We start from the raw sequence: 8,864 nt of genomic DNA, 5'->3' as shown, positions 1-8,864 counted from the left end.
CTAGTCCATATGAAACGAGGAGTAACGTTTAAAAAAACCTGATTTGTTGATTTTTGTTGTTGTTTTAGACACATTATAGAACTAATATTTTTTTCATATTATTTTCAATCACAAGACTGCCAACGGTCAAACTATTTGATGTGAACACAAATAAAGAAATGAAAAGAACTCATGCAATTGGACTATTTAGGGTCTGTTTGATAACAGATCATAAGCTAAAAATATATGATAATCATCTCTTTTCTAACATGTCTAATAAAAAGTTTTTTTTATATCAAATCTGTTTATCAAATGGGTTATTCTTGTTTCACTTGCAATGCTGTCATTCTGTTCTCTTCAATAACACATCACGCCTAATGTATGCGCTACTAATCCCTACCAAAGCGGTTATAGTGAAAATCACACGTCTTGATTATATACTCAATGAAGTAGAATTATTCACTAGCAAGTGAATTGTTCATCGGCGATGTTTATTTGCAAAACTGTTTGCCACAAACGAATTATGATTTCATTATTTCACTTTCATTCCTAATTGAACAAAACAAATAGAAGTGCTGTTTTGTCCCTCATAGCTAGTGCATCTTTAGTTAATACTGTTAATTGTATGGTTTTATATTCTATTAAAAATTCAAAGATACATGCATCAATTAAAACACTGTCAACAATAGATATGTTCTGTTCTATTTGCATTTATATACGAACTTGATAATTCAAACTCGATTCTATCGTTATTTATATACTCTAAGATAAAGATAGCGCAATCAACATTTTAAAATTCTGTATACAGGCAAAAAGGAGACTCTTCTTTCCACCTGCATCCTAGTCAAAAATACGGCCAAGATTTATGATATACGAGATGAATTTACATTTCTATTACAGACAAATGTACTTTTGTAGATTCGGTTTTCGATACGTATACAGTTATCGTTCTAGATCTATCTTTTAAATGTATTATGAAGATAGACATCATGAAATATGACAACAAAACATGTTTGTGCAAATAAAAAGTGTATTTGAACATCCATAAACTTTCATTGGCGTTTGTTAAAAAAAGTCAAGGTTTTTGAAAAACGCAAATTTAACAAAAAGAGGAAAAAAGGTACATTCAGCAGTTTCTATTATCATGTAAATTTACTAACTGCGACTTGCAATTGTGTCCAATCAAATTAAACCCTAGCTTTAGCATTTTGCATATATATGGAGCAGCTGTGTTAATAACTCCACGTCCTGACCTGGCTTTCACTGCTGACAACAAATGTAAGTTTTAGATTCAATGTATTATAATTGTTAAAATTTCATTTGATCGTCTATGTTGTAATCAGTATTAAATTGTATTAATGCTCGCCGACCTTGTGCTTATCATTTAAGCTAAATTAACTTTAACCTCATCTTTTATTTATCATATATTTGATTTAGTGGTCATAAACATTGACAGTTGCAGATGCGTATAAGCTTGAGATAGTATTAGAATACTATGAACATTAACGTCACTCGGGATTAGTAATTAAAACCTCACGTGGACTAAGTTAAAATATGTTCACGTGTATATCATGTGATGCTCACGTGCATCTCACGTGCAATCCACATAATTTTTTCATATGACGATTACCGGAATTGTTTCTAAAATAAATTTTAGCGTGAACCACGCGGGCACTGAATTTCAATGAAATTAAGAATTTTCGCGAAAACATCTTTATTTCAAAACCGAGATAAAACCATGAAACTGTAAGAAAATTATCAATAGATATATCGAGAAAATTATTCTCATTTTACCATATATTTCTTTGATTTGGTTTAACACTATTTGTTCTCTAATTCATATACTGTATAACAGTTGAAAGTGAATAATCTTATGCATTGAAATCCTTATAAATAGTTTATATTGCAAATTAATGCACAGTATAACCATGATTACATTCATTTTTTTCCTATTTCCCACTGAGTTTAACCCATTAGGTACATTTGAATCATTCGATTACATGAACAAGTCAGGAATTCTAAATTATTCATTATACAGTTAACAAAGATATCATGATTAAAATTATTTACATCAGAATCTCGTTTTGTCAATAAAAGACTCAATTGTCACACTCAAATCTATTCAAAAGATTAAATGAGGGACGGAGTTGAATACAAAAAAGACTAACAATTTTGACATAATTATACAGTTCAGGTAATGTAATCCTAGATAGCACATTCTTGGTATTTCGAAAAATGTGAAGACAGTTTTTGCATCCGTTAATATAGAGAAGTGACCATATCTATAAAAAGTCATGTCAGGATAATAAATACTGACAACTGGGCTGGTAAGAAATATACGAATAATGAAAGTCTTAAGCTATTTGTATCAAACCTTACTAGTTGGCCATTAAAAAAATTAAAGTTTATTATACCTAATTTCGATGATATCATTTTTCTTTTTAGTTACCAGTAAAACATATACAATTATGAAGGTAGTACTTGCATTTGGAATTTTTTTGGGAACAGCATTTTGTAAGTATTTTAAAAAACCTCAATGTTAAGTTTGCGTATATAGGTATTCAAGTTAAATTGTTTTAACATCGAATAATCGTATGTGTTCAAAACAATAGTCGAGCATATGTTTACGTATATTTATGAATTGTCAGTAATTATATGTTGAATTCAAGCTAATATGGAAAACTCCATACTAAAATTTACGACAAAAGACACGATTTGTCCTTCCCTTTTGTTTATTTTCCCTTTTGAAGACAGTGATGTTCCTTTGGCTCCATCATACAGTATTTTATATATTCATTATTATAGTATAGAACTAGTTAGAGTGTACTTCTTCTAATATAGTCGACGGTGTTCGATGTAATTTTAAATATAAGTGTAGTGTCAAATACGCTTTAAAGTCGAAGATAAGATTGAAAAACTGGTTACCTTCTAACCAATAATATTAAAAATGTGTATTTCAAATGGGTTGTTTTTGTTAAATGTTCTACCGGAAATTTTGAAGTGAATAGAACAATTAAAGACAAATGCGCAAATAGACATTAAATTCCGTCACAAAATTAATTAGGTCCGCCACTCCCAGATAGTACAGCCTACAAAACAAAGATTCAGACTTTTAACTTTTGTGTTGAACAATACCAACATAGAATGATTTTTTTTTGTATAAGAATAACAGCAAGGAATAAACGACAATAAACAACTGTGAATAAATATACATCAAATGTTATAACCGGTCATTTTAAGAATATATTCCTATGAGTTTAATTTCTGCCTAATGTTGTCGTCAATGTCAAAACGATGACGTTTCAACTTGAAGCCAGTGCCAAATATATGTCCGTTGAAATACCTCGCACTGATGACACCCTCATGCAGTTCTAACATATTAAGCAGCCCTTGTTTAAATTTTGTGAAATTGTCAGAGATGCGAACTTCTCAAGATTTCTATTTCGCAATTTAGAGATTTTTTATTCCAAGCGCATGAACTTTATAAGAATTGCTCTAAGTTTTCCGTGTTTTCCTGGTATCCTGTATGCTGCTACAATTTCTAATGGTTCAATTGTTACATATAGTTTACTTATCTCATGTAAGAAGCTATGAGGCAATATGTTCTCCTTTTTTTCTTGAAAGTAAAAAAAAAATACTATTGTTTTTCCTTTAGTATTGTTCATTCCTGTTTGCATTTTCAATATCTTCTTTTAGTAGTCTATGTTCTTTGTGAAGGTTTGCGTTTGTTCAAATATGTTCGCATTGTCAAATTCTACAATGTCTATTCTTGCACAGAGCCTAGATACATCTGACTTAAAGTGCTGTTTTACCTTTTCTTTATTAGTTTAAATTTCATGCATCATTTCTTTTTTAAGTTCTTTTTCCATCTTTTTTTTCTTCATTTGGACAAGTAAGGTTGTAACTGTTTCAGTGACAATAATTTTAACATCTTTTTTTTTTACAATATGCTTTTCACAATGTTTCATTGACTTTCTAATCTCATTTAAATCGGTGTTGATGCATGGACAATGGTCGCCATCACTAGATAGACATTTATGCGGGCGTTTTGTATAGTTTGGTTTTACAAGTGTACTTATCTATCTCATTTTGCTGCTATTTTGATGTGTACAATACCGTAGTTTATGATATACGAGATGACTTTACATTTTTTAATGTTCACAATACAAGGCTTTCCGATTCTAACAACTTGTCAAAACTTTTCATGAATTCTATCATCCGTAGAATGACATCATTCGTAAATATAAATAAACATGCAGGTTTATTATACATTCAGGGGTATCTATCATCCGTAGAATGACATCATTCGTAAATATAAATCAACATGCAGGTTTATTAAACGTTCAGGGGTTTCTATCATCCGCAGAATGAAATCATTCGTAAATATAAATAAACATGCAGGTTTATTATACGTTCAGGGGTATCTATCATCCGTAGAATGACATCATTCGTAAATATAATTAAACATGCAGGTTTATTATACGTTCAGGGGTATCTATCATCCGCAGAATGACATCATTCGTAAATATAAATAAACATGCAGGTTTATTATACGTTCAGGGGTATCTATCATCCGCAGAATGACATCATTCGTAAATATAAATAAACATGCAGGTTTATTATACGTTCAGGGGTATCTATCATCCGTAGAATGACATCATTCGTAAATATAAATAAACATGCAGGTTTATTATACGTTCAGGGGTTTCTATCATCCGCAGAATGAAATCATTCGTAAATATAAATAAACATGCAGGTTTATTATACGTTCAGGGGTTTCACGTTCAATCTTTAATATATTCCCGGTTTCTTGCTCAATGCTACATCATCAATGCTTACGTTTATACATTTAAAAAAAGCAGCGAAAAATGTTTTAAAACACAATGTAGACGATTTTATATGCCATATATATTGCTTTTTTTCAGGCTGTTCTGATGATCAGTATACGTGCTTGGACGGACAATGCATCTCTTCAGATTATCAGTGTGATTCCTGGGTTGATTGCAGTAGTGGAGAAGACGATATGGGATGTTCTCGTAATACCAGTATAACCTTTTTGTATTTAAAAACTAAACACAAACATTATTGCTTACTTTATAAAGTAGAATATAATTATGTACAAGAGTCCTTACAATTTTTGTTTACACCTATATGATTTCAAAACCAATCTTTAAAAAAACAGATGAAAATCCAGGAGAAAATTTTATCGTAAATTACCACCATTATATAATCACATGTTAAACCAGGAAGAATATCTTGTATTCTTGAAGCTTTAATATTTCATTGTATATTGCATGAACTTTTGTGTATATTAAAAAAAAAAAAAAATCATCAATTTTTATTACAGCTTGCGAAAGTGATCAATTTCTTTGTGCTACTGATTCCTGTATAAAATGGTCTTGGGTATGCGATGGTATGGATGACTGTGGTGATGGCTCTGACGAACGGGGATGCTCCAACCTTTGTTGGAATACATATAGTAAGTATTCAAATGCTTGTTTTACCTTGACATGTTCATGCAAATGCTGTGATTCGCTCATAAAAATACATATATTAAATGAGTTCTTCCAAATCATCCATTCTTTAGATTAAATGACACAGAAATTTGCTAAATAGAGGTCATCGTACAGAATCAAGCAGTAAACAAAGCCCATATCGCATAGCTAGCTTAAAAAGCTCCGAAATTATATATATAAAACAATTCAAACGAGAAAAATCACGGCCTTATTTATGTAAACATTAATGAACAAAGAACTTAAATGAACCACAATAACAAACGATAACCTCTGAATGGCAGGCTCTTGACTTGGGAGAGAAACATACATAGTTTGTGTGTGTGTGGAAAAGGGGGGTGGGGTGGGGGTGATTAGACGTGTTAACTGGCGCCAGTGATGTAACAATTTAAAATAAGATAATACTATACAAATCAATTGTATAAGGCTTAAACCATCAGACGGAAACAGATAGAGTCATGTTTAACCGACGCACAAAGTGGACATGGCCGGGAACTTAGCATCCAGAAAACAAAAATAGACACCTATGAGTGTTCGATGTTACTGACAGCTAGTTCAGAGGTTAATAAAATAACTTATAAATAAAATCTAAGATTGGAAAAAGAACAAATCAAATATCTTTGATATTATAATACAATTTGAGAAAATCAACTTTGAATTTAGAGACGATTTTATCATTGAACATATCTTGTTGTCTGTATTTTCTTAATATAGGTACAAAAAGGATGCGTGAACAATCTCAATCAATGTCATATTGACTGTCACACAAGTTTTATTTCGGATTTACGAATTAACATGCATATATTTCAGCAATATTTACCCTTTTGTTTAGTCAGCTATTAAAGGTTTCCTAATTGATTGTCATAGTCCTTACATAGACCTGATATGTATGTTTTTAATACAATACTAATTCTTTAAAATGATAATACACACATAAAATCGATGTGTCATTCCTCAATTGGCCAAAAATGATAACAACTCGCCCTCCACATTGTCGAAAGCATCATACACGTTTGATTTCATTAAATTGTTCTTACAATACTTTATTTTCAATAAAAAGAACAGACCCACTTGCAAGACGGAGTATAGCAAAAGTGAGTGCTAAAAAAGCTGTATCCAGGGGTCTCAACAAAAGAGGTAAAAATGAAGCTGCTGGTTCGAATCTCTACAAAATGAAAAACGAAGTTGAGGCAGAGAAAATTGTTAATAAACTTGAAAGGCTCAGGCTACTCAGAAGAGGAAAAAATGGAAAATAGAACTGAATATGAACTGAAGAAAAATGCACGCAAACAATTGGAATCGTCAATGGACTATGATATAATGAAATATTTATGAACATTCATAAGCAGTAGTGTGTAGTGTTATATTATCATGTATGTATATTTTGTAAAAACGAAATGTAACATTAATGCAATTTAAAGTTTAAATTGATTTAATATCTTTAAAAAATTTAAACAATAATCAATGATAATTGGTCAATACCTATATTCGTATTTTACACTTTCATTATTCATTCTATGCTATCAATAAAATACTTCTTGTAATTGATTTTTCTTACGAATATTATTGATTAAAGTATTTTAATATGGCGACTTATCTAGTGGCTATGGTACATAGGCTATATCAAGGCTTTTTATCTGATAATATTCGGACTTCTGCACTTGATATATCGTTTTGTTGGATACACAATGCTTGAATACTTATATCAACTCCTCAAAATGTGTATCACTTGTGTACTGTATCAATGTTATACCACAATAGTCACTAAAGAGAATAATTTCCTTACTACGCATATAAAATATGCAGTAAAAAGTGTGACATGAGCGTCATTCTATTCCACAGTTTTCTAGTAAAACATGTTAAAAACAAACATTTTAATAAAGAAAATCAAAGTATTTCAAAATATTCATTACACATATATATATATATATGATATAAAAAACGAAGATGTGGTATGATTCCCTATGACTCTCCGCAAGAGGTCAACATGACACATAAATTAACAATAATAAGTCACTGTACGGCCTTCAACAATGAGTAAAACCGATACCAGATAGTCAGCTTTAAAGGGCCCCGAATGACAATGTAAAACATTTCAAGCGAGAAAAATAACGGCTTAATTTATGTAGACAATATTAAGAAACAAAACAAAAACAAACGACAGACGGTATGGTTGTTTGAATTCATAATACGATCAAAGTTTTTGTACATTTAGAATTTGTCTGTAATTCACATCCTACAGTAAAGGTATTAGATGAAACTTAAAAAAGGTAGTTCAATCTAATACTTGCCAAAATGTTGAACATTATAATATTGTCGACGATATTTTAGTACCAACATTTTGATTCAGAATTGTTGCATAACTGGTTTTTCATACCGAATCGTCATAGGTTAAGATATAAGAAATGTGTTCAATTTATTCTATACTTGAAGACACCCGCGAAATCGCGGGCATATACAGCTTGTAAACTGTGGTTGGATGAATTTTTGTAAAAGAAATTGTCTGGCGAAGTTCATTTAAGGTTCAAGAGCCCTCTCCCTTATTTCCAAAGTTCGTTATTTGTTTCCTTTCTGTTGAATTTAATTATTTTCATGTTACTGGTCTTATATCACAATAATTCTTCCACTTTGCTACAATGCATTTTTTAGCAAAAGTCAAATTAAATTAAAAATTTGCACTGCTTCAAACATGAAATAAATGAAACTGCTTACAGCCCTTCATTATTCTAAGAAAATATGCTTCTATGAAAATCCATCAGTGATATTCCTTTTTATCGCCCCATTAACGTGTCAATGATAGGATTTGAATCTTATATAAATGACTAAGGCTAATTTGAGAGGTGGTCGGAGGGGCCCTGATCCCAAAATCCCAAGGTGCGTGTTATAACGAAAATCATATCCCGACACTCCGAAATTCGTAAAAAAATATTTCCGGATCCCGTAAAGATCAATCCCGAAATCCCTAGCTTAACAACCACCGATCCTGACGTCCCGAAAAAGTCATGCCTCCCTCTAATCTCTACCCTTTTTTCATTTTATTTATCCAAATCACTACTTTCACTTTCAACAATATTTTTTTATTCCTCATTTACATTATAATTTCTAGTCTGTGAGTCCGTTCGTTCGTTCGTCCATCCGTACCTCCGCTTCAGGTTAAAGTTTTTGTCGAGGTTGTTTTTGATGAAATTGGAGTCCAACTCGAAACTTAGTAATTATGTCCCCTATGCTATGATCTTTCTAGTTTAAATGCCAAATCAGAGATTGTATCCCATTTCACGGTCCACTGAACATAGAAAATGATAGTGTCGATGTGGCGTCCGTATACTATGGACACATTCTTGTTTCCATATGAAATACTTATTTCAATATATA

The 8,864-nt window shown here is 31.2% G+C and overlaps 1 long non-coding RNA gene across 1 annotated transcript; it reads left to right on the top strand.

Annotated features, from left to right (window-relative positions):
• The first annotated feature begins 1,224 nt into the window (after window positions 1–1,224).
• On the top strand, window positions 1,225–7,071 carry LOC143051156 (uncharacterized). Its single transcript, XR_012970619.1, has 5 exons — window positions 1,225–1,257; window positions 2,425–2,493; window positions 4,905–5,015; window positions 5,327–5,458; window positions 6,558–7,071. It is a non-coding gene; the product is annotated as an uncharacterized LOC143051156 (long non-coding RNA).
• The last annotated feature ends 1,793 nt before the right edge of the window (window positions 7,072–8,864 follow it).

This window comes from Mytilus galloprovincialis, chromosome 11, assembly GCF_965363235.1.
Source record: "Mytilus galloprovincialis chromosome 11, xbMytGall1.hap1.1, whole genome shotgun sequence".
Classification (NCBI taxonomy): Eukaryota; Metazoa; Mollusca; class Bivalvia; order Mytilida; family Mytilidae; genus Mytilus; species Mytilus galloprovincialis.
This window is presented reverse-complemented; position numbering and strand designations above follow the sequence as displayed.